The sequence below is a fragment of the Sciurus carolinensis genome, chromosome 8, assembly GCF_902686445.1.
Source record: "Sciurus carolinensis chromosome 8, mSciCar1.2, whole genome shotgun sequence".
Classification (NCBI taxonomy): domain Eukaryota; kingdom Metazoa; phylum Chordata; class Mammalia; order Rodentia; family Sciuridae; genus Sciurus; species Sciurus carolinensis.
Window position 1 is genome coordinate 66,183,209 of NC_062220.1, and position 26,942 is coordinate 66,210,150.

General features: G+C 36.0%; 1 protein-coding gene and 1 non-coding gene across 4 annotated transcripts in view; one reads left to right on the plus strand and one right to left on the minus strand.

Moving 5' to 3' along the window:
- The window catches only part of Srpk2 (SRSF protein kinase 2), a 204,506-nt gene that overhangs the window by 170,439 nt on the left and 7,125 nt on the right, over positions 1 to 26,942 (minus strand). The window lies entirely within an intron of this gene.
- On the plus strand, positions 16,724 to 16,797 carry Trnag-ccc (transfer RNA glycine (anticodon CCC)). Its single transcript has one exon. It is a non-coding gene; the product is annotated as a tRNA-Gly (tRNA).

Below are 26,942 nucleotides of genomic sequence, written 5' to 3' on the forward strand. Positions count from 1 at the left end.
AAAAATCAATCATACCTTAAAAACCAATTATGCATGTTAGAATAAATTCTATATTGACTGTTCAAACAAAAGAATATAGGAAGGGCATAAGCATACAATTTTATTTGTGGAAAACTCAAATGTTATATTGTTTAAGATTTATACGATTTTTTCTTATTTTCTTTCAAAAAATCATATTCATTTATTGCCCCCTACTGGTTAAATTTATATGTGAATTGGCATTTTACATCAAATATTCACTACTATTAATGTAGAAGAGACAAAAAAAATCTTAATAATTCTTTCTTTTTTATAATGTTTTACTAAACTATCATGACAAATTCTCATTGGAGGAGTTTTGAAAGCTACATCCAACAGTTAACCGGACACAGTGGCACACACCTGTAATCCCAGCAGCTTGGGAGGCTGAGACAGGAGGCTCGAGAGTTCAAAGCGAGCCTCAGCAAAAGTGAGGCACTAAGCAACTCATTGAGACCCTGTCGCTAAACAAAATACAAAATACAGATGAGGATGTGTCTCAGTGGTCAAATGCCTGTGTTCCATTCCTGGTAATCAAAAAAAAAAAAAAAAAAAAAAAAAAAAAAAAAAAAAGTTAATGGGCTGAGCACAGTGGCACATGCCTGTAATCCTAGCAGCTTGGGAGGCTGAGGCAAGAGGATCTAAAGCTCAAAGCCAGTCTCAGCAAAAACAAGATGCTAAGAAACTCAATGAGTCCCTGTCTCTAAATAAAATACAAAATAGGGCTGGGGAATGTAGCTTAGTGGTCAAGTGCCCCTGGGTTCAATCCCCAGTACCAAAAAACAAAAAACAAAAAAAACAAAAAAGTGAATGGTATCTTGACTTTCAACAATATCCTCACAAATAATTTTCATTAGTGTGTTGGGAGTGTTAAAATACCCTAATAATTCATGAGCAACATAAAATCCTTATTTAATGAAAATAGCATCAGAACACTGTTCTTTATTTCTTTACAACCAAAATAATTACATGTACCAATTTATTAGAATGTTGGAGTTATATAAGAATTTAAGATATTACCATCTTTGTACAATTAAGATCAGAATTCAAAAAAAAGTTTATTCCTACCATTTGTTTGTTATGCATTTTAAGTATCTTTTACTCTATAGCAGTCCCTTCCATCCTGTGTGTTCTGTCCTTTTTCCACACAATATAGGTTAAAGGGGGAAAGTTACCTGTTGTACAATTGCATTTTTTTTTTTTAAACCTCTGTTACATTTACCCAGGTTAAAAGGCATACCACAGTAACAGATGTACCTATTTTGGGATCTCAAATGCAACAAATCAATTGTAAAAAGCCCTTACCTAAAGTCAGAGTGCTTTAAACACCAAGGAATTTTGTTAATTTTGTTAGAAGTGATAATATATTGTGATGTTTCAAAAAAAAAATCTGAATCTTTTAGTTATTTCTGTGGCCTAAAGTATGTCTTTCCGAAAATCATATGCTTAAGTCCTTAAATTCCAATGTGGTGGTAATGAGAGGCAGGACCTTTGGGGTTAATTAGTGATATGTAAAATCATGAAGGTGGAGCCTTCCTGATGGAACTGGAACTCAAAGACACCAGAGTCCTTGGACTCTCATTCTTGCACATGTGAGGACACCGGCAGAAGGTGCCTGGTCTGCAAGTAGGAAGACGGCCCTCACCAGAACTTAATGACACAGGCACTTATTGCCTCCAACAAATGCCTGTTCTTTAAGGCACTTCAGTATATGCTGTCAAAGCACTGTTATGACAGCCCAGACAGACTATGACAGCAATGCATGTGGAATACAACTGAAAATATCAGAGATGTGCTTTAAAATGCATTTGCAGAATAAGTGAAAACAGAAGAAATGGAGCAAAATCCTAATAATTGTTAAATTTATGTGACAGGTAGTAGGGGGTTTAATATGCCATCCGCTCAAATTCTAGTTTGAAATTAAAAAAAAAAAAAAAAAAATTTTAAAAAAAGAACATACGAGCCAGGCATCATGGTGCATGCCTGTAATCCCAGCAACTTGGGAGGCTGAGGCAGGAGGATCACAAGTTCAAAGCCAACCTCAACGACTTAGCAAGGCCCTGAGCAACTTAAACCCTGTCTCAAAATAAAAATAAATAAATAAAAAGGGTTGGGGATGTGGTTCAGTGGTTAAGTACCCCTGGGTTCAATTCCTAGTGCCAAAAATAAAAATAAAAGTAAATTTTTAAAAAAATATCTTTCAATGCAATTCTTATAACCAAAAACCTGAAAATAAAATATTTTAATATAAAGTACTAATCCGAAATTATTGTGAAGCAAAATAAAAAAGGAAAGGTAACCTGAAATCTTATCATCTTTAAATTTAGTAAAAACTGCTATAAGAACTTTTTAAATAATCTAAGAGTCTCACCCCTAAGAGTCTCAAACTAAAATCACTGACCTTAATTAGACTAATAGTCTAATTAAGTGACTTATCCAAATTACTTATCTGCTTAAAATTTCCTCAGTTATTGGGCTAGGTGGTGTAGCTTAGTGGTAAGAGCTGGACAAGAGTCCAGCAGGCACAAGGCCCTGAGTTCACCACACACTAAATAAATAAATACATAAATAAATAAATCGTCAATTACAAAAGAGAAGTCTTAAATTGTTTTTATCCTATTTTAAATAGGGTGTTTGTAACAGTACTGGGGTTTAATCACAGGAGTGTTTCTCTGAGCTACATCCCCAGGTCTTTTTTTGTTTTATTTTGAGGCAAGGGCTCCACTAAATTGCACAGGTTGGCCTTAAACTTGAGATCTCTCTCAACTTCCCAAGTACCTGGAATTCCAAGCATGCTCTACCACACTTGGCTAAAAATTTTTCATTTTATATATACAATAGGCTATTGATAAAATATTTAAAATTAATTTAACTTCCAAATTAGGATTTTTCAAGTAAACAGAATCATCTGAAAGTAGTATACTTTGCTTCTTTCTAATCTGTTGTGTTTTGTTGGGGGTTTTTGACTGCACTAATATTTCTAGAATACTACTAACATATTTCTAGAACACTAATTATTAATTCAATCTTGTTTCCGCTTTTAAATGGGTATAACAATATTTATAACACTAACTATAATCACAGAAAACATGTTAAAACTCACCTTTATTTTAATGACTTTAAGGAAGGGTCTTTTTTTCCTAAGGAATGAACCTAGAGCCTTTGGCATACTAGGCACATGCTCTACCACTTGAGTTATAACCCCAGTCCCAAAGAAGGATCTTTCTATTCCTATTTCACAAAGTTTTTTTGTGAGCCCTGAGAGTTTGATCCTCAGTAGGGAGGGTGCATGTCCCCAACAGAAAACGTTATTCAAAACTTGCTCTTTGATCCATTCTTGCATTAATTAATCATAGAAATCCCCTTCTGAAGCAAAGAATAATAAGAGTAATTTCACCTTTTATGTATAAATCTGGGACATCACTATAAATATTATTTAAAGTTCTGTGCCTAAAATACATGCTCTTAGGAATTTTGAAGACAGATACATAAAGGAATTTCTCCTCTAGTAAAAGATTCCAGACTAGTCTGGGAGTTCTTAAACCTGTTCACTCAGTTACCAAGTTCACTCCATAAACATTTACTGACCACCTACTGTGTTCCAGGAAGCGAACACCAAGCACAGGAGAATTGGATGATGACTCACACACTACTCCATCTTTGGGAACTCACAAAGTTCAGGATGTTAAATATTGTAACAAAATAATGAACAAAGAAACAATATTAATCTGAGATATCCAGAAGAATTCAGAGGAGCTAACAGTCAAGTCCTGAACACTGAGTGATACTGGTCCAAAAGCAGTTCTCAAAGTGAAGCCCACAAACTCCCGCAGCCCCTGAGAATAAATAATTCTAATTGTTCTGTCTAACGACAGTGCAATACCAATAGTGGGCGAAAATGCTAGTGCCTGAGTGTGCATCAAGTCTATGATCCCTAACTGTACTAGTAATTTTTTTTTCCCTTTTGAGGTACTGGGGACTGAACTAAGGGGTGCTCTACCACTGAGCTATATCTTCAGCCCTTTTATGTTCTTTACTTTGTGACAGGATCATGCTAAATTGCAAAGGCTGGCCTCCTGAGATCTTCCTGCCTCAGTCTCCCAAGTAGCTGGGATCTCAGGTATTCACAACTACACCCACTTATTCTTCACCACCATCTTTTAAAATGTCCTTGAAAGAGTAAAAACCTTTTTGTTTTCTTTTATTAATCTCTACCCTTAAACATATCTTTGTAAAATTCTGTGTGACAAAATGAGAAAGATACATAAAGAACTTATGCAACACACCACAATATGTTGGCTATCTCAAGAAAAAGCACTTAAGCAACTGAGTTCTGAGCTCATCAATTTTTTTTCATGAAACAACATTTTTACTTGATAGAATAGGCTACAAACTATGGTTATTCAGAATTGGATATATGGCAACATTTTCTAAAAACATAATGAAACAAGTCTATCAATTAAAGGAAAACAGATGACAGTGTTTTTGCCAACGATAACATTCAAGCTTTCAAGGGAACATTAGAATTTTATACAATTTGTGTCTCCACCAGAAGTGTAAGAGGTCTCAATAATTAAATGTTTCTGATGAGATATTAGTGAGCTGTTTTTAGATACTGTATAATGATGTCTGTCAACATTTAGTTATCTGTGAAGATCTGTATACCTAGGTCAATATTTGCCAAATGATCAATTTATGATATTATAAAATCACATACAGAGGAGAAGCATTAGAAAACCAAGAAATAAAACAGAGTACAAAAAGTTCATATGGGGATATAGTGGTTTCAGATTCAACAATACAACTAACCTTTCTTCTAACCTCTGCCAAGTTTTAGTGTGGTACCAAAAGAAACTATTACCTAAAGAAACTATTAAAATACTCTTCGCTTTTCTAATTACCTATATATCCAAACCCAGATTTTCTTCATATACTTTAATCAAAATAATAACCCAATGACTAAATGAAACAAATAGGAAAATCCATCTATCTTCTACTAAGCAGACATTAAAGATATTGCTAAATATATAAAACAATGCCACTCTTTTCAGTTTAAAAAGAGACAACGGGGGCTGGGGATATAGCTCTGTTGGTAGAGTGCTTGCCTCGCATGCACAAGGCCCTGCGTTCCATCCCCAGCACCCAAAAAAAAAAAAAAAAAAAAAAAGATATTACTACATACCTCTTAGATGACCAAATTCCAGAACACTGATAGCACCAAATGCCGATGCATGTGAAACAAAAGGAGGAACCCTCATTTATTGTTGGAGGAAACAAAAAATGATATAGCTACTCTGGAAGATAGTTTTACAGCTTATAAAACTAAAAATATTCTTTCTATACAATTCAGTAACTGAACTCCTTGATATTTAGCCAGAAAAGCTGAAAACCTGTGTCCAAAAACATGCATGCAGATGTTTACAGCAGCTTTATTCATAAATGCCCAAATTAAAAACAACCAAGATATTCTTCAGTAGATAAATAAACAAACTATGGTATATCCAGACAAGAAAATGCTATTCTGCTAAGAAATGAGTTTAATAACATTATTCTTATATTTTCTTCATTTATTAATACATTAATAAAAAGACTTTTACTGCTACACTGTAATCATACATAATAGTAGGATTAAGGAACTTGTATCCAAGTAAATGTATTTCATTAAAAAAAATGTATTTCAAAAAAAAATTTGGAACAAAATCAAGAAATAATGCTTAAAACAATTAAGTTAAATTAAAACAGGAAAAACAGAAAAATAATGTGGAACAGAAAAATATCTTTAAATCTTTATGATGTAAAAATTAATTTATCTTTTTTTAATGATGTATGAAATTTTTAAATAAAATTATTTTGATATGGAAAAAAATGAGTTATGAAGCCAAAAAAAAGTAAGATGGAAACTTAAATGCTATTACTAAGTAAAGAAGTCACTCCAAAAGGCTATATAACTATATGATTTCAACTATATGATATTCTAGAAAAGTCAAAACTATGGAGACTAAAAAGATCAGAGGTTGGCAGGAGTTGAAGGGGCAGAAGTGAGTGGACAGGACACAGAATTTTTAGGATGGTGAAACTCTTCTGTATGATAACATAATGATGGATATGTGTCATTATGATATTGTCCAAATACATAAAATGTGTAACACTGAGGGGGAACCCTAAACTATGGAGAATGGGTAATAATGTATCAATGTAGGTTAAAGGATCGTTAACAAGTATACCACTCTGGAGATGGTGATATTGGGGCAAACTGTACAAGTATGGGACAGAGAGTATACATAAAATCTCTATAGTTTTCTCGCAAACCTGCTGTGTACCTACAACTGCTCTAAAAAAAAAAAATTATTAAAAACATTATTTTTAAGTGACCATGATATAATCATTTTTAAAGAAAATAAGTAAAAATTTGAAATCAGAAATATATGCCCTAAGAATTACATCAAAAACCTTTAAACACTAAAGTAAGACCTTGTGTTAGTCAGCTTTTCATCACTGTGACCAAAATACCTGACAAGAACAACTTAGAGAAGTTTATTTTGGCTCACGGTTTCAGAGGTTTAGTCTATGGTCAGTGGAGTCCACTGCTCTGAGACTAAGATGTGGCAGAACACCATGGTTCAAGGGCATGGTGGAGGAGCACTGCCCACCTCATGGCAGCCAGGAATGGGTGGGGGGTCACAGAGAAGATGAACCTTTCCAGGACACACACTCTTTTTTTTTTTTTTTTTGCGGTGCTGGGGATTGAACTCAGGGCCTTAGAGCTTGCAAGGCGAGCACTCTACCAACTGAGCTATCTCCCCAACCCCAGGACACACACTCTTGTGACCAACCTCCTCCACCTACGCCCCACCCACCTGCCTACAGTTACCACCCAATTAGTCCATTCAAACTAGGATGAACTAATTAGGTTACAGCTCTCAAAATTCAATCACTTCACTGCTAAACATTCCTGCGTTAACACAGGAGCTTTTGGATTACACTTCATATTCAAACCCATAACAGACCTATCACTGAAAACTACAAATATTATTTGAAAGTAATTTTATAAGACCTAAATAAATGCACACATACACTGTGTTCATAGAGAAAAGAGTCAATATTAAAATGTCAATTCTCCCAAACTGATCTGTGAATTCAATGCAATCCCAATCAAAATCCAGTACTTCTTTCACTTTATAAAAATTAAATTCAGAGAACATGTATCATTTGACTTCTAAGGTTTCTATAAAAGCTGTAATAATCAAGACAATGTGGCACTAGTGTCAAGAAAATCAGTGGAAGTGAACAGAGAGCAGAAATAGAACTCACATATATGGTGAAATAACTTTTGACAATTTGCAAAGGCAATTCAGTCTTTTCTACAAAAGTGCTGGGAAAACTGGATACCATTTGTTTAAAAAAAAAAAAAAAAAAAAAGAAGAAAAGAAAAAAGAAAGTGAACTCTGATCTACACTCCATGAACAAAAATTAGCTCAAATTTTATCACAAACCTAAAAGAAAAATCTGAAACTATAAACATGTTGAAGACAAACATAAAAGACTTCAGGAGCTGGACTGGACAATGACTGCTTAGAATCAACACCAAAATATATGGAAGAAAAAATTTGCAAATTAAACTCCATTAAAACTAAGAACTTCTACTCTTCAAAAGATTGCCAAGAAATTCTAAATTGTACTTTTAAAGTTAAACTTAGTTAAATGTTAACGCTTAGGAGAGCACTTTGCCAAGTTGGTGTTGCCCACACTAAAATTATTTGTAGCAGAAGTCTTGGATTTGTGTAGAAATAAAAAATTTGGTTGGTTAAAAAAAAAAAAAAAAAAAGATTGCCAAGAAAATGAAAAGACAAGTCACAAAATAGAAGAAAATATTTGTAAATCACATATCTGATAAAGGGCTTGCATTCAGAATATATCACAAGAACCTCAAAGTCCAACAATAAGAAAGCAGAAGAAGTTTGAAGGTTCGTAACACAAAGAAATCATATTTGAGGAGATGGAAATGCTAGTTACCCAGATTTAATTATCACACAATGTATACACACATTGAATTATGATACTGTAGCTCATAAATAAATACAAATGGTATGTTAATTTAATTTTAAATGATAATGATTTTTTAAAAATTTTTTTGTTATCTGTGGACCTTTATTTTATTTATTTATTTATTTATTTATATGTGGCGCCAAGAATCAAACTCAGTGCCTCACACGTACGAGGCAAGTCCTCTACAACTGAGCCACGACCCCAGCCCCCAATAGTGATTATTTTTGAGGAAAAGGGAAGGCATAGTGACTCAGAAGGGACACAAGGGGGTCTCAAAATTGCTGGCAAAATTTTATTTCTTGACCAGCATAGTGGTTTATATGGGTATCTTCATGTTTGATAATTCAATTACCTATACATGTAAATATGTTTTTATATATACTTTATACTTCAATTAAATTAAATTAATACATAAAAGTTTTTAAAATAAAAACACAAAGGCTGGGGTTGTGGCTCAGTGGTAGAGTACTTGCCTAGCATGTGTGAGGCACTGGGTTTGATTCTCAGCACCACATATAAATTAATTAATTAAATAAAGGTCCAGGGCTGGGGATATGGCTCAGTTGGTAGAGTGCTTGCCTCTCAAGCTCAAGGCCCTGGGTTCAATCCCCAGCACTGCAAAAAATAAATAAATAAATAAATAAATAAATAAATAAATAAATAAATAAAAATAAAGGTCCATCGACAACTAGAAAAATTATTTTAAAAAAACACGAGCCATGGATAATTGCTCAAACTTATGGTCTCCAAGACTAAATTAAAAACCAAACTCATATGATTCCTATAAGAGGGAAAACAAGCTAAAAACACATGCTCTTTCACCCATTCACTCAATTATTCACTGGGTGTCTACCTGATGCTAGCTGGGCCCACACCACACCTTTCGTTGAGTCATTAGTATTCAATATGGTACAGTCAAACCTTTTTGGAAATTGTATGGATAAGAAACAAAAAAACTCTATTATCCATAACAATAGATGCTGTACTAATCCCAACTCTACCAAAGACTGGTTATATCAGACAAGACCTCCCAATTTTTCTAATCCTCAGCTACCTCAAATATAAATTGGAATTTATAATGTTTGCCCCTCTTTTGCCTTGTGGGTATCAAAAGAATAGAATTATTGGGCTGGGAAGATAGCTCAGCTGGTAGAGTGCTTGCCTTGCCAGCACAAGGCCCTGAGTTCGATCCTCAGTACCAAAAAAAAAAAAAAAAAAAAATAGAATTAAACAACTCTGAAACCATAAAACTTTTTTCTTTTCCTGGTACTGGGGATTGAACTCAGGGGCACTCAACCACTGAGCCACATCCCCAACCCTCTTGTATTTTATTTAGAGACAGGGTCTCAGTGAGTTGCTTAGTACCTCCCTAAATTGTTGAGGTTAGCTTTTAACTTTTGATCCTCCTGTGTCAGCCTCCTGAGCCACTGGGATTACGGGCATGTGCCACCACACCCCAGCAACCATGAAGCTTTATGTAGTGAAATTTTTTATAAAAATAAAGTACACAACCCCAATTTTAAAAAAATAGTTGAAAGATCTGAACAGACACATATCCAAAAATAAATTTAAGAAGGGCAAATAAGCACATAAAAAGATGCTCAATATCATTAGTCATTTGAAAATGAAAATTAAACAGCAAGGACTGGGCACACAGTTCAATGGAAGAGTGCCTGCACAGCATGCTCAAATAAATACCTGGGTTCAATTCCCAGCACTACAGAAAAAGAAAATTAAGCCACAATGATGTTGGGCATGGTGGCACATGCCTGTAATCCCAATGTCTGGGGAGGCTAAGGCAGGAGGATCACAAATTTGAAGCCAATCTCAGCAATTCAGTCAGACCCTAGCTAGAAATAAAATAAAATTAAAAAGGCCTGGGGAGGGGCTGGGGTTGTAGCTCAGCGGTAGAGTGCTTGCCTAGCACATGTGAGGCACCACATAAAAATAAGGTATTGTGTCCATCAACAACTTTCAAAAAAAAAAAAAAAAAAAAAAAGGCTTGGGGAAAGGAATATAGCTCAGTGGTAAAGCAACCCTGGGTTAAATCCCCAGTACCAAAAACCAAAACAACAAACCACCCACTACAATGACATCTCAACACACATCTATTATAGTATTCCAAAATATTAGAGACTGTCCACGTCAAGCGATGGAGAAGATATGACGGAACTGGTGTTATACAAAAATGATGGGAAGAAAAATATAGTACTTTAGAAACCTTTGACATTTTCTTAAAAGTTTCACCTCCTTTATGATTCAATCATTACACATCTATTTACCCAAGAATAAAATATGTCCATATAAAGACCTAAACACAAATGTTTTCTGCAGCTATGAATGCAAACATTCATCAACTAATGACAAATATAAACCAACAGTAGTATCCATACAATGGGATCCTATTCCAAGATAAAAAAAATCTCAAAATAATTATGCTGATGATAGAAGTCAGAAAATTTTATAAAATACATAGTCTAAAGTGACAAAAGGATTAGCTGTTGTTCAAAACTAGAGGAGGAGGAGATAGAGAGCAAGAGAAGGATTACAAAGCAGCAGAAAGAAACTTTTGGAGATAAAGGGAATGTTTATTATCAAGATTGCAGTGATAGTTTCATTGGTGCATTTGTATGTCAAAACCCTGCCCAGGAGGGTACATGCATGCCTTTAATCCTGGTGACTATGGAGACTGAGGCAAGCAGATCTCAAATTCAAGTCTAATCTTGGCAACTTGGTGAAAAATATCCCTCCCACCCGACCCTAAAAAGGTGAGATGAAGCTCAGTGTTTGTAAAGCATCCCCTGGGTTCAATCCCCAGTACCAAAAAAAAAAAAAAAAAAAAAAAAAAAAAACTGCTAAATATAACAGTTTACTGTTATATTATGTTAAGCTGAAAAATACAAAACAAACAAAAATGTATGCAACTGGTCTACAAGGAACTATATACAAAAATGAGAGTAGTACCAGGAATGTTGGTAGGAATGCTGGTTCATGTTCGACAACTTTATTTTGAAATATGCCAACCAATATTTCAAGTAAAAAAAATGTATATTATTTAAATCTCATCTAATTCCAAGACAGTCTGCACTGGCATATAGTGAAAGTGTAGTAATAAAATCAATAAACAAGTCAAGTACCATAGTGCATACCTGTAATCTCAGAAACACAGGAGGTTAAGGCAGGACGACTGCAAGCTTGAGACCAGCCTCAGCAACTTAGCTAGACCCTCTTCTCAAGATAAAAAGGACCAGGGATGTAGCTCAGTGGTAGAGCACTCTGGGTGCAATCGCCAGTACCAAAAAAACTAAGATAGTAAGACTGTAGCCAATTAGAATTTGACAGTAACTTTCAAGAGATATTCACAAAAAGTGAAAAGTCATTTATAAAGTTACCCCTTTTCCAAAAGATAAAAATAATTTTAATTTTTCATCAAAATATCAGCTAATATCATTTGCATTTTCAAAAACCTAACCTAATTTATGTTCCTTCACTTCTCATCTTTATCCCAAGTGTCAGGAGTTTTATTATTTCCATTTCAGAGTCCTATCCAAATTCTTTCTTTTCCTCTTATTATTGTCCTGAATCTGAAATCTTACCACTTCAAATCATTTCTGGAAGGAGGCCAAAACAAATTAACTAGTACTACAGTCTCCTAGTTTACTTACCTCATCACCTCAAATGTTTCCTAATTCTAATGCATTCTGGGTAACTTTTTTTAAGGTGGCTTAGCATCACTCTCCTGAGGAAGAATCTTTTTGTGTGTGAACTGAGGACTGAACCCAGGGACACTCTATCCTTTACATCCCCAGCCCTTTTAATTTTGATATAGGATCTCACTAAAATTGCTGGGAATAAGCAGTCCTGCCCCAGCTGCCCACATAGATGGGATTATAGGCATACACAGCCTTGCTGGTCTGAAGAAGAATCTTAAAATAGCTCTTCTACTAACAAAAACTGCATTCTCAAGAGAGACATGGAGAACTTCCATAATATGCCCTCATGCCACCCATCCTTACATGGTCACTTCCTGCATCACACACCCTGAGGATTTCTTGCAATTTGGGTTCAGAATCTCTGGGGATGGAGGACAAAGAATTTTTAGCCTAGAAGAACCTTATACAAACCGAGACTTAAAAACTTACTGCTACAAGAAAGGTTCTTTCATAATATGATCTTTGCCTAGATCTTCCGTTTCACCTCTGAAACATTCCCTGAATGAAAAATTCTATCCTAGACACACCAAATTACTTTCTGAATCCAGCTTGTTCTTGTTTGACTCCATGACTCTTTACAACTGCTGTTCTTCTCAATAGAAGGTCAGACACTCTTAATTTTGTCATTCTCCTCCCATGCAACCCCACATGCTCCAGCTATGGGTTGACCTGCATGTGGAAAAGCAGATAAGCTTCAATTAATCAAGGAAAGGAGAAAGAAGAACAATGGAATATATCAAGTATAGAGCAGACAAAGAGCAGACAGAATAAAGAGAGGCAAAGGAATAAACTGCAGGGCTAAGGCCCAAATATAAATGACATTAAAAAACATGCTACAGGCCCCCCAATTTTTTTTTTTTTTTTTCTTTTTGGGTAAGCCTAAACCTGCTCTCAATGGACCCTGCATATAGGATACATGTACTGAGGTCTTAAAAATTAGAGAGTAAATGTTTTTAAAAAATCATAGAAATGTGTGTTCAGTTGTCAAGTTCCCTATCAGCATTTAGTTTTGTTGAAGAAAGAATCCTTATTCATATATCCTGTGTTAGTTTTCCACCTCTGTGGCAAAAAACCTGAAATAAACAATTTTTTTTTTTTTTTTTTTTTTTTTTTGTGGTGCTGGGAATCGAACCCGCGGCCTTGTGCTTGCAAGGCAAGCACTTTACCAACTGAGCTATCTCCCCAGCCCTGAAATAAACAATTTAAAGGAAGAAGTATTTATTTGGGGCTCATGGTTTCTGAGGTTTTAGCACATGGTTACTTGGCTCCATTGTTTTTAGGCCATGATAAGGCAGACTATCATGGCAGGGAGTTCCTGGAACAAAGCTGATGCCCTGGCAGCCAGGAAGAAGTGGGTAGGAGGAGAAGGAGGGGCTGAGGACAAAACAGAGTCAAAACTCGCCCCCATGACCTACTTCCTCTAATTAGGTCCCACCTCCTAAAGTTTCTACCACCTCCCAATAGCACTACCAGCTAAGCACCAAGACTTCAACACAAAAGCCTTTGGGGATATCCCAAATGCAAACCATAGTGAACTCTGATTTCCTACACACATCTTCTGACTCAATGTAAGTGCATTTCTATTTCAGCACCTTGTTTCAAAACACTGCTCCAGCCAGTCATAGTTGCACATGCCTGTAATCCCAGAGGCTAGGGATGCTAAGGCAGGAGAATTGTGAGTTCAAGGTCAGTCTCAGGAACTTAGTGAGGCACTAAGCAACTCGGCCAGATCATTATCTCTAAATAAAGTTTTTTATTTATTTTTTTTTTTGCAGTGCTGGGGATCGAACCCAGGGCCTTGTGCTAGCAAGGCAAGCACTCTACCGATTGAGCTATCTCCCCAGCCAAAATAAATAAAATATTTTTAAAAGGGCTGGGGATGTGGCTCAGTGGCTAAGAGTCCTCAGTTCAATTCTTGGTACCAAAGAAAACAAAAAACAAAAAACGAACAAAAAAAAAAAACACTGCTGGATTCAACAAGATTATCAGGCATTAATTATGAGTCTCTTTTCACAAACCTATGCCACTTAGTTGACAATGTCATATCATTCCATTTTTCAATAGCATTCCCACCAGAGGTTGCCAAATGTTTTTTCCAAAGACCAAGACAGTAAACATTTCAGACAGTAAATAATATGCTCTCCATTGCAACTGCTCAACTCTGCCCTTCTGGGCGCAAAAGTGCAAGGATAACATATGAACAAAATGAATGTGGTATATGCCTATAACCTCAGATACTTGAGAGTCTGAGACAGAAGGATCCTGAGTTTAAAGACAGCCTTATCAACTTAGTGAGAACCTGTCTCAAAATTTAAACAAAGGGCTAGAGATAAGGATCAGTGGTTAAGTGTCCCTGGGGTTTAATCCCAAAAAAAAAAAAAAAAAAAAAAAAAAAAGGGACTTCAATACAAAAATTTATTTATGGACAATGATATCTGAATTACATATTTTTGTGTCACAAAATATTCTTTTAAATTTTTTCAATCACTTAAAATGTATGGCCTGCAAATATAAGGTGACAGGCTATATCTGGCCTACAAGCCTGTTTGTAGACTCCTATCCTATATACCTAATTTAAAGATTCAGCTGCATAAGCCTTCCATTATTCCATATTTCCAAAGCACACAATTAACTTTATCTGCAAGTCTTTTTTACTTAGCCTCAGCTGTATAGACTCTGGAAAATGAACAATTAGGCAATTCTTTTGACTTAAACCCATTCAATTTCACCCACATAGGCACTTAAAAAAAAAAAAAAAACTTGCTCATCTACTTTCTGATTTAAAACAGTGAAGAAAAAGGGCATTTTAAGTTGTGTAAATAGAACAAAGAACAATGACAACTGTTATATTGATGACAAATGTCTAAAGAGTCCATTATGATGTATCTCAATTCTCAGTCCTAATTTCCTCTCCCAGATTCAAAAACCAAAAACCAAACTGTAGATTTTGAGTTTGATAATGAGCTATATTAAACTCATTCTCAGATTTTAAGAAATGGACAAGACCAGACAAAAGAAGTTAATATGATCCAGTATACTGCAAAAGTGAGAAAACACTTATGATTAGGAGTAAGATGAAACATCCTGTCCTTTGAAATATGATTATTTTCTCACATTGATTCATTGATTCATTTATAAATATTTTATGCATGAAGAAGTCAATGTATTTGGAATAAAAAGTTGAACAAGAAAGAAATATCCAAAACAGACATGGTCTTTTGACCTCATGGACCTATATTCTATATCGGCTATCTAGTGTCATGGCACTAACTACATGTGGCTATTTAAATTTAATTAAATTAAGGATGAGAATGTAGCTCAGAGGTAGAATGTTTGCCTAGCATGCACAAGACACTGGGTTTGAACCCCAGGACAGCAAAACACAAATGAAATAAAACCTCAGATGCACTAGCCACCCTTTAAGTGTTCAAAAACGCTTTAAGTTACCACATTGAAGAGCACAAAATATACAATACATCCATCTGGTTTAAAATGTTATATACTTTCCTATCTCAAAAAAGTAAAGATATAGGACTGGGGATGTGGCTCAAGTGGTAGAGCACTTGCCTGGCTTGTGTGAGGCCCTAGGTTTGAACCTCAGCACCACATAAAAACAAATTAATTAAATAAAGGTATTATATCCATCTACAACTAAAAAATTTTTTTAAAAAATGAAATTTAGGGGCTGGGGAGATAGCTCAGTCGGTAGAGTGCTTGCCTTGTAAGCACAAGGCCCTGGGTTCGATCCCCAGCACCCAAAAAAAAAAAAAAAAAAGTTAACTTTTATTAGCAAAGGAGTACAAAATATTTACCACCCACCTCCTTGTAAAGTACCCCATGATGATTTGTTTATTATAAACTGGAAAAACTCCCTCCTAGGCAAATATATAACAGCAAAATAATCAAATGCTTTTATCAAGGTGTTAAAATTTTTACATTCAGGAAACGATTATTTCATCATCAGTAACTTTCAGCTTCCTTATTAGCTTCCAACTACTCTCAACTGTACTTAGAGTATTCCCAATTGCAGTATTGCCTTATCCTGTTAAGTGAAGAATTTTGCACTCAACTGATTTTCACCCAATTCTTTTCAAGGAGAAAACAGATCTTCCTTGTCACCTCTGCCCAGTACAGGGCATATAAAAAGTATTCAAATAATTGTTACATGAAAGTCAATGAACTATAGGTGTATGGTGATATCAAAATAAAACAAAAGTCAGATTTCGTTTAACAACTCTAGGTATAAACAGGAACAAGGTTTCTAAGTCCCTGAAAAAGTCCCTGAAAAATCTTGCTAAGCAACTTAGCAAGACCCAATCTCTAAATAAAAATTTAAAAAGGGTGGGGCTGGGGACTTAGCTCAGTGGCAGAGAGCTTGCCTAGCACGTGTAAGACCCTGAGTTCGGTCCTCCTTCCTGAAAAAAAAAAATAAAAAGACCCAAAAAAGGGCTGGCGATGTGGCTCAGTGGTTAAGTACCCCTGGGTTCAATTCCTTGTACCACACACACACACCAAAAACACAGTAAAAAATACACATTGGGAAGAAAAGTACTGCAAATTTCCCCACAAAAGTAAAATTAATCTGTTACTTAGTTGTGAGACTGACGGGCTTTTAAATAAATATGTGCAACTACAAGGGAATATTATGTTCAGTCTTAAAGATAGAAGGAAACAGCACTAATAAACACACACACACACACAAACTCCAAGCCAAAAAAAAAAAGAAGGGGCTTGGGTTGTAGTTCAGTGGCAGAGCACTTACCTAGCATATGTGAGGACCTGGGTTCAATTCTCAGCACCACTTATAAATAAATGAATAAAATAAGTTCTGTCAACATCTAAAAAACTTTTTAAAAGAAAAAATCACATGCTACAACATAACAAAATGCTCATAGTTTATACTACTATAATTACATACTTAACAGCTATTAAATGTATACTTGGGCTGGGGATGTAGCTCAGTTGGTAGAGTGCTTGCCTCCCATGCACAAGGCCCTGGGTTCAATCCCCAGCACCACAAAAAAAAAAAAAAAAAAGAAGAAGAAGAAGAAGAGGAGTACTATAACCTAAGCAAATTACATGCCCAAAGTTGTACTGATGTATACTTTATGCTGTTTAATCACAATAAAAATGTGTAAATTATTTCTTGTACATTACAGAAAACTGGTTCAGTCACAAGCTTGTTATGTATTTTTCTAAAAAGAAAACTAACATGTATTAAATTAATCCCAATTATCTCCAAAGAGGTATCTATGATATTTTGCTGCTACTGAAGCTTACTTCTAAAAAGAAATTGAATGAAATAAGCTCTCTAGAAATCTTTACAAAGATATTCTGCTACAATATATTTTAACAATGCTCTATGTAGGCAGTGTCAAGTTTTACTTTTCTACTACAGGAAAAAGTAATAAACCCTGTCTCATTCATTTAAAAAGCAAGTTGTTTTCATAATAGTAACTAGTGAAAAAATGTTTAACAAAGCTCTAATTACCAAAGGGACAGTTTTCAAATTGAAAATTTTCCTGGAAAATCTACACCCTTTTTCAACAGTCCCATAGAAAGGACATAAAATCTGAGTACCAATAAGAATATAACTACTTGGCAAACTTAAAAGACACTATTTTGATTCAGAATGCCTCAAATATTTTCTAAACAAACTACTTCTGTATAATCAGTGATATGCTTTTAAAAAGAAAAGTTTTACTTAAATATATCAAAATTTGCCAAGAACATATGAAGCAATTAGAGAGTAATAATATAATAGTAACATTAAATTACAGTCACAAGTTGATACACTATATAATCAGGAGTGCCTCATAAATACCTATGTAAAAGTCCTAAGGTCAAATACTGGCTTAAAGCCTAAAAACACATAACAGAAAGGACATGGGCATGAAGAAGAGTCTTAAAATCACTATTTATCAAATAATACCTGGTCTAATGTGCTATATTATGCTGAATATATCATGCAAATTCTCATCTGATCTTCACAATAACCCCATAAGGTAGGTGCTATAATCGATAGTTTTACAAATGAGGAAACTGAGTCACACATGAGTTAAACAACATATTCAGATTACACAGCTATTGAATGGTAGGACCAGAGTAAGAAGCCACATCCATCAACAAAGTCTTTACCACTTTCAAGTTTACAGAGCCCAGCTTGGGTATTTTATCTAGTTGCTATCTCCTTTTTGACACACTGAAAAGACTATGCGTTTTCATTGCCTATTTTCCTGGAGGAAATGGAGGTTTGGGGATGATAAATCACACCCTTCAAGGGAAAGCAAGCAGCAGAGGTGGGTCTGGAACCCAAATCTTCTGACTTCTCATGCACTGCTTTACCTTCTCAATTATACTTCACCAGGGTGATGGTTTGAAAAATACACTTGCATATTACTTAATATGTCTCCCTTTAAAGGGCAGAACCTAAATTCTCCTCTGAGTGTGGGCTATACTCAGTAATTCCTGGCGTGGGTCATAAAAAGTACTGCAGCCGCCTCCTGGTTCCCTCCGAGATCACTCCTTCTGGACAAAGACAGTGACATGTTGTGAGGACACTCAAGGACAGGCCCCCGTGGTAGGAAGCAAGGCCTCCTGCCAACAGCTTGGAAGTAGATCCTCCAGCCCCAGCCAAATCTTCAAAAGACTGCATCCCTGAGCCAGAATCTCCCTGCTAATAAGCTGCCTCCAAATTCACAACACACAGAAACTATGAGATGAAAAATGTTGTATTAAACTACAACATTTACCGTAATTCATTAAAAGGTAATAAGGAACTAATACAACTGGGAAAGAAAACATAAAACACAACCTTTGTGTGTGACCACCTTGCTATCTAAATTAGCAGTGAAGAGGAGTCTAGGCCCTGCAGATCACTTCTTAATAGAAACTGTGTGACCTGAAATAAGGAGCAATCTCTCAATCTTAGTTTTGTCATCTGTTAATATGAGATATAGTAAGTTCTTAATTTTAAAAACACTCCCCATTTTACAATAATCTCTCCACTAATCTAACCTCTCCAGAGTCACTACGAGAAGTAATAGAATAATGTGACTAGCCAAGTGGCGTGGTACCTAAAATGCAATAAAGGGTTAGTAAATGTTTATTACTTCAAATCTTACTTCTTTAACCTGCTCTCCACTAGCAGCTTCCCCAGGCTTATAACCAAGCTTTTAAAAATTCCCAATTTTCAACAGAGACCATCTCCATTACTGCCCTAAATTCTTCAAAATCTTTTTCTCACTGTTCTTCATTAAGGTCATTCTTCTGCTGTTGCACAACACTCATGTAAAACTGCCCCTTTTCTATGGCTCCCAGAGAATAAACAAATGTGGTTCTCTTCTTATTTGTTACTTCTGCTGTTCCTTCTTTCCCCGCATCTTCAAATGCAATCTAGCTTCAAAGTTATCTCCTTGGTCTTCTTCTTAATTCTCATCCTCAATAATGCCCTTCTTTATGGATGACTCCCCAACTCCACCTACCATCTGATTCACAGATCCCAATCTCCATAGCTCAATATCTCCATATAAATGCCCCATACATAACTCCAATTCAACAAAAACTAATCTTTCCCCTCTCCCCCTTTTTTTTTTTTTTTGCTGTCTTCCCCATTCCCAACCCTGTTTCTCCCTCTGTATTCATTAACAGATCAATCTCCAAAGTCATAGAGGATGAAATGTCCCAAAGTTGTATTAAAATCCTTCCCCATCTGCTTTCAACAAATATATTAGGCACCACGCTGGATGCCCAGGACACATGGCATGCAGTTGTGTACTGCCCCTAGGAACTCACAATCTAGCATCTAATCAGTGGCCAAGTCCTAATGAGCCCACCTGTGCAAAGACCAACATTCAACATTTCCATCTCCTTCTTTCTATTCCTACCACAACCATCCATCCTTCCCCTGACCCCACACGCAGGCACTAACAGCATTCTAAAATCTCTCTCCAAATCTTCAATCCCTGCCCTGCCTCAATCCATCCTTCACATAGTTACCAGTTATACTTCTCAGCAGGTGATCATGCTACTCAGATCCTCAAAAATCTGCAAAGGTCCCATTGCTTATAGAGAAAGTAACAATCCCTGACATTACCATGATAGTGCTTCCTGATTTTTCCACTCAAATCATCTTCTGCAACCTGCATATTCCATGTGTACAGAGACATGCAGGGCATTTCCCTCTCTCCTTAACACTCATGTTTCTTTTTACCTGCTATTCCCTCAGAATATCACATCCTCTTGGTTATAACCATCAACATAATTGATTCTTCCCTTCATTTCGGAGTGCAATGACTGTACTCCTATTTGCTAACATTCCATTCCACTTTATGTCACTGTTGTTTACTTGTCTGTCTTTATGAATAGGTCATAAATCCCTCACTACCATTAAATAGCTGGGCAATCCTAAATCACTGCATTATCTGAGGTTCGATTTTTCTCATTGGTAAATGAAAGGGCAGGATTAAGTAACTACTAAGGAACCCCCAACTCCAAAGTTCCATAAGGATGACTTATTTATCATTTGAAAAAGGCAGTACACAGTACAGTTGTAAGCTTAGACTTGGTAGTTTTAAATCCTAGCTCTCAACAATGGGCCTACTACTAAGATTTCTGTGCCTCAGTTTGTGAAAAGTGTTATCTATTAGAACTCTATTTTTGTTACTATTAATAACAGCTTTAATCAGATATAATTTACATACCATATAATTCACCCACTTAAGTTGTAAAACTTAACTTTTAAAAGAATAGGAGAGTGACAGGGTCAGAGGAGCGATAGGAAAGAGAAGAAAGTGTGGAATAAATTTTTTAAAAAGCATGCTATGTGCATATATAAATATACCACAGGGAATTTCACCTTTATGTGTAAGCAGAAAGAATCAATCAAAAATGAATAAATGGGTGAACGAAAAGAAGATCAGTAGAATAGAGGAAGGAGAACGGGGGAGGGAGAAAAGAAGGGAAAGGAAGGAATATAAACTGAAATTGAATTCCATGCACATATAAATTTTTTGAGATAAACCCAACTACCATGTGTAACTATAATGTGCTAATTTAAAAAATAAGTTAAAATTTAAAAATAACTTTTAATACCTTAACAGACTTGTACAATCATCCCATAATCAATTTCCTTTTTCGTCACTGCAAAAAGAAACATACCAGCCAGGTGTGGTGGCACACACCTATAATCTCAGCAACTCAGGGCACTGAGGGCAAGAAGATGAAAAGCTCAAGGCCAGCCTAGGAAACTTATCAAGACACTGTTTCAAAACAAAATGGGATCGTAGCTCAGTGGTAGAGGGACTTGGGGTTGAATCTCCAGTACCACATCAAAAAAAAGAAAAAGATAAAAAGAATCATATACCCATCAACAATCACTCCTCATTTCCCTCGCTCTCTGCCAACCCTAGGCAACCACTAATCTATTCTGTCTCTACAGATTTGCCTCTTCTGGACATTTCACATAAATGGAATCACATAATTTGTGGTCTTCTATAACTGATTTCTTTCATTTAGCACAGTGTTTTCAAAATATAACCATGCTGTAGCATGGAATAATGCTTCATTCTTTTTATTGCTGAATAATGTTTCACTGTATGGGCATAATACACTTTGTAATCTATGCATCAATTGGAGGGCAAATGGCTTGTATTAACCACCTGGTTATTAGGAGTAGTGCTGCCCTTCCAGCTTTAAGTAAAAGAAATCCAACTCAACCTGACTTAAATGAATAACTGAAGTCTTTTTTTGGCAGTGCTGGAGACTGAATCCAAGACCTTGCACATGTTAACATGCTAAGCACATGCTCTACCACTGAGCTATATCCCCAGCCTTAAGAAATGGGAAAGTATCACTTTTTCTTTTTTAAATTTAGGCTAACAGAAAGCTACAATTCTACTAGGTACAGTGGCACACTCCTTTAACCCCAGCAACTTGGGAGGCTGAGGCAGGAGGACAGCAAGTTCGAAGCCAGCCTTAGCAACTTAGGAAGGCCCTAACCAACTTAGTGAGATTCCATCTCAAAATAAAAAAAAAAAAAGGGTTAGGGATGCAGTTCACTTTTTTTTAAGACAGGCTCTTGAAAACTCTCTTAGGACCCTGCTAAATTACTGAGGCTGGCTTCGAACTTGCAATCCTCCTGCCTCAACTTCCCAAATTGCTGGCATTAGCCACACACTCCAAGCAGGAGGGATTTTTCAATTTTGCCCAAAATATATATATTTCACAAAACAAGGGATACCACTGTAGGAGACAGAAACCAAAATAGTTCTTTTTTGGATCTTCTACCTATGATTCTTCACTATGATTAGAAAAATTTAAAATGGCCAAGTGCAGTAGTATACACCTGCAATCCAAGCTACCTCAGAGGTTGAGGCAGGAGGATCTCAATCTCAAGGCCAACTGGACAACTCAAGGAGACTCTGTCTTAAAAAAGGACTGGAGGGCTGGGGAGATAGCTCAGTTGGTAGAAAGCGCGCCTTGCAAGCACAAGGCCCTGGGTTCAATCCCCAGCACCGCAAAAACAAAAAAAGGCTGGAAACGGACTCAGTGGTGAGTGCCCCTGTGTTCAATCCAAAGGAGGGAAGGGTAGGAAAGAGGAGGAAAAAAGAAAAATTAAAAATGTTAGCACAATGAAATAAATAATTTTAAAAACTGCTGGAACCACCCATTTCTTTTATCACGTCTTAATTCTCTCCCTTTCCCCTTATTCAAATGTGAAACCACAGACCTGATAGAGTTTTACTTGCTATGAACAATGACTATCTGTTCATGATTTCTAGATCTGATGGTAATTGTGCTGCTTTAACTCACTCTGAGAACCTATGCTAAGATGACACAGCTCTTATAAATAACTTATAAAAGCTATTAGAAAAATAAAGATTTGGGCTATGGTTGTGGCCCAGTGGCAGAGCACTTGCCTGGCATGTGTGAGGCACCTGGTTTGATTCTCAGCATCACATATAAATAAATAAAATAAAGGTCCATCAACAACTGAAAAAAAATTTTTTTAATAAAATAAGATTTAAGTTGACCAAAATAAAGGCATACTCTGCTAGATGCTTAAGAAAGTTTATCATAATTTCACAGCTTTTCTTTTTTCCCATTCTAAAAATTCCCAAAATATAACTGAAACACACAAAAAGTAATAGCTACTACTTACATTTATGATGCAGCATACAAAGGATAATTATTATCTCATTAATCCTCACATGTCTCCTTACTCTGAGAGGTAGGTTTTATTAAGTCTATTTTACGATGAAGAACCTAAGCCTTTTAACAGTTTTTTCAACTTACCTAACACCATCTATAAAAGTCAGGGGCTGGGTTGGGGCTCAGTGGTAGAGCACCTGCCTAGCATGCATAAGGTACCGCGTTCCATTCTCAGCACCACATATAAATAAAGAAAAGAAAATAAAGGTCCATCAACAACTTAAAAAATATATTAAAAAAAAAAAAAAAAAAAAAGTGATGCCATCGAAACCAGAATCCCATGCTGGGGGTATAGGTGAGAGCGCATGTTCGCATGTGCCAGGTCCTGGGTTCCAATTCAAAACAAGACCAGAAAAGAAAAACAGAAAAACAAACAAAAACAAAAGGAAAACAAAACAAAACTGAAACCCTGGTTAGCTGCCTCTGGCAGTCATATCAGACTTCACAAACACAGTCAAAATAAAACAGTCTTGGGGAAATCAGAAACAGTAACATCTCCTCTGGAAAGTTCAGAGACAGCCTCTGCCATACAAGGGAAGCGTGGGTTTCAGTAATGGGATTTAAAACTTGAAGAGAGCAAAGTTACAAAGCTTAAGGATTCTCTAAAGTGGAATTTATCTGATAACAAAGACACTGATGGTCGGAAGTTAACATCAGTGGAGATCATTTCTGCTGTTACTGGTCATGCCTGCAATGCTATATACTTTATAAAGACTTAGCCTTGCAGCTACTGATAAACAAAATATTAAAAAACTGGCCAGGTACAAAGGCAGATGCCTGTAATCCCAGAAACTCCAAAGGATGAGGCAGGGGACTGCAAGTTTGAGGCCAGCCTGGGCAGCTTTGTATCAAAATAAAAAATAAAAGGGCTGGGGATGTGGTTCAGTGGTTAAGTGCCTCTGGGTTCAATCCCTAATACTAAAATTTTAATTAATCTCAAGGCTGAGGGTGTAGCTCAGTGCAACAGCACTTGCCTAGCATGCACAAGGTCCTGGGTTCAATCCCTAGTATCACAAAAAAACAAAATAAATTCTTTAAGACTAAAATCTTTAAGGTAGAAAACAGTTAAATATTTTTTAAAACTATCTTCCTGTATACTAAGATTTGCATAAAGCATTTTCTCTCGCATGCCTAACCATATATGCACATGATAAAATAGTACAGACTCATATGTCATATAAGAGGAGTCTCCATTCAAGGAAACAATGCATTTTTTTCCTACCAGCAAAGGTAGGAGTTAAAAATTAAGACTTTAATCCCTTTGAGGATTAGAAATTTTATCTTCTGTATCAGTCCCAGAATGGCTTATCTTCCTGCAGTTGGGTAGTATCAAAGATCACTGAATCAGAATCCAAGATTCTAAACCAGCACAAAACTGGCTGAGATGCTAAATGGATAAGTGACTTTAACTGAGTAACTCAGTCCTCAGGACTTCATTCTTCCTTCAATGGAAATATGAAATGCTCAAAGGTAGTGGATTTTAAACTGTGTTCTAAGAAGCTGCCTCAGGGAGCAGTACAGTGGGCAAGAGGCAGGTCAGGTGGATGGGACCAAGTTGTCAACTGCCAATTCTCCCAGGGTAGAGATACTTTTTCCACTTTATATATATAGAGAGAGAGGTCTACTTAGATTTTACTTTTAAAAGTTCTGCCCTTTTTTTTTTTTTTTCTTTTTCTTTTCTTTTTCTTTTTGGTACTAGGGATTGAACCCAGGGTGCTTAAGGAGGAACCACACCGCCAGTCCTTTTCATTTTTTTTATTTTGAGATAGGGTCTTGCTTAGTTGCTTAGAGCCTCACTAAATTGATAAATCTAGCTTGAATTTCCAATCCTCCTGCCTCAACCTCCTGAGTCACTGGGATTATAGGCATGCACAACTGCGCCCAAAAGTTCTGCTCTTTAAATCTGTGCTCGTACAAAGGGTGAAAAGCACTGCTCCAAGTGCTCTCTAAAGTCCCTGCCACTCCATGCATCCTCAGTCCACTATATGCAGTATATTTCATCTGTGAAAGATGTAGTCAATTTTACATTAAATCTGCAATTAACATTCAGTAACATCTTTTTTAGGATAAAACACAATATGTCCATTCCTCTTTCCCTGCAAAAAAAAAAAAAAAAAATTACCAACAGGACATTCTAGAAATAAAAATAACGGTAAGATTCCCTACACAAGTGACTGCAAGAGCCAGCAGGCAGCAGAAACAGTAGCATCAACCTTTGCACACTGAATGCCAGAAGCAATGACAGTACCTGGTGACCAAAAGAAACATTCAGGTACACAAGTAAGGACTGCCAAGAGCCAGCAATCTCTTCTAAGCAGATTTTCCATCTTTCCATCTCAATTAAACCCGTGCTTCCTGGGGATATAACCCTTAAATCTGTTTTTATCCTACCTCCGAACCAGTCCATCCAGAGACACACCTACAAATATCAGCAGCACAGGAGATTAAGAGACCCACGCTGTACACCCAGCTAAAGTGAGTGATAGTGTTATGTCTTAAACATATGCAAGTTTAAAGTATTTGACAATACCATTCCCTCTTGTCCCTGCACTTTTAGGCCTCACAATTTAAAACCCTCACTTGAAAATTATGTCTAAAAATATTTAGATCAATAACTTGTCCAAGAGACATATGAAACAATGCACTCTGGAATTGACAAACCAATTATCAATTTTAAACACATTAGCAAAACCACTTGACTATAAATATATTTAATGTAGAACTTTATTCAAACACAGGTGATAAAACATCCAAGTCTTAAGATTTATCTACTAAGGCTAAGAACTCAGAGTAAGTCAAGATCTTTTTCCAAAAAACTACCCCTTAAATAAAATTTTCCTGGTACTCTAGTCTTTACAAATCTCTTTTTATGACAAACTGTTCCCTCAATTATCCTATTTTTTAATACAATAAAGGCAAAAACAAAAGAGAAATAAACAAGTGGAATACAGCAGGGCTGGCTGTGCTGGCTGATGGTGAAGAAAACTACCCTGAGTAACAATAGAGTATACACTCCTGTAGGAGCACGGCCGTGAAGTCCTCGCCAAATGGCTAAGAACTGCTCCAAGTTCAAAAAACTGAGAAGTCTGAAATCACTTTAATCAATACATATGTGGGAGACTTAGAGACATCAACCCGGCAAAACCAATTTAAAGGTGGCAAGCAAACTAAACACATTTTTGGAATTACTGCCTAAGGTATAACCTCATTAATGCTGTATTCAAGTTTTTTTTCTAAAATCACTTTAAACAGCCAGTTAGTCATTTAATTGCAAGAGTAACAAACATAACTCCACAAAATAAACTAAAGTAAAAATGTCCCATTGTTTTTGTAAACACTTAATTGGCACAAATATAAGATACATAAAATATAGTAGGGCAAGGTGGCACACACCTATAATCCCAGCCACTCAGGAGGTTAATGCAGGAGAATCACAAGTTGAGGCCACCTTGGGCAACTTAGCAAGACTGTCTCAAAATAAAACATGAAAAGGGCTGGGAATTTAGCTCACTGGTAACCACCCCTGGGTTCAATTCCCAGTACAACAACAAAATAAATTAATTAATTAATACACACAGACACATATAAATAGATAAATGAAAAATATCCAGTATCGACATCATGTATGGATTCAACACATGCTGTATCTCTAGCAGCATGGACTGAAGTATATATCATGTGCTTTCTCTGTACTATCTTCACAGTTTTCTGTAAACTCACTCTTTTAAAACAAAGTATAAAATGGAAAGCCATTTAACTGAATCAAAAGCATTACTAATGATATTAATCATTGATGTTGCAAATGGAAAATGTCTGAATAGGGCTGGGGGGGTGTAGTTCAATTGTAGAGTGCTTTCCTAGCATGCAGGATACCCTGGATTTCACCCTGACACCACCAAAAAAAAAAAAAAAAAAAAAAAAGGGCAGGGGGCATCTGAATAAAACGTCTTCTTC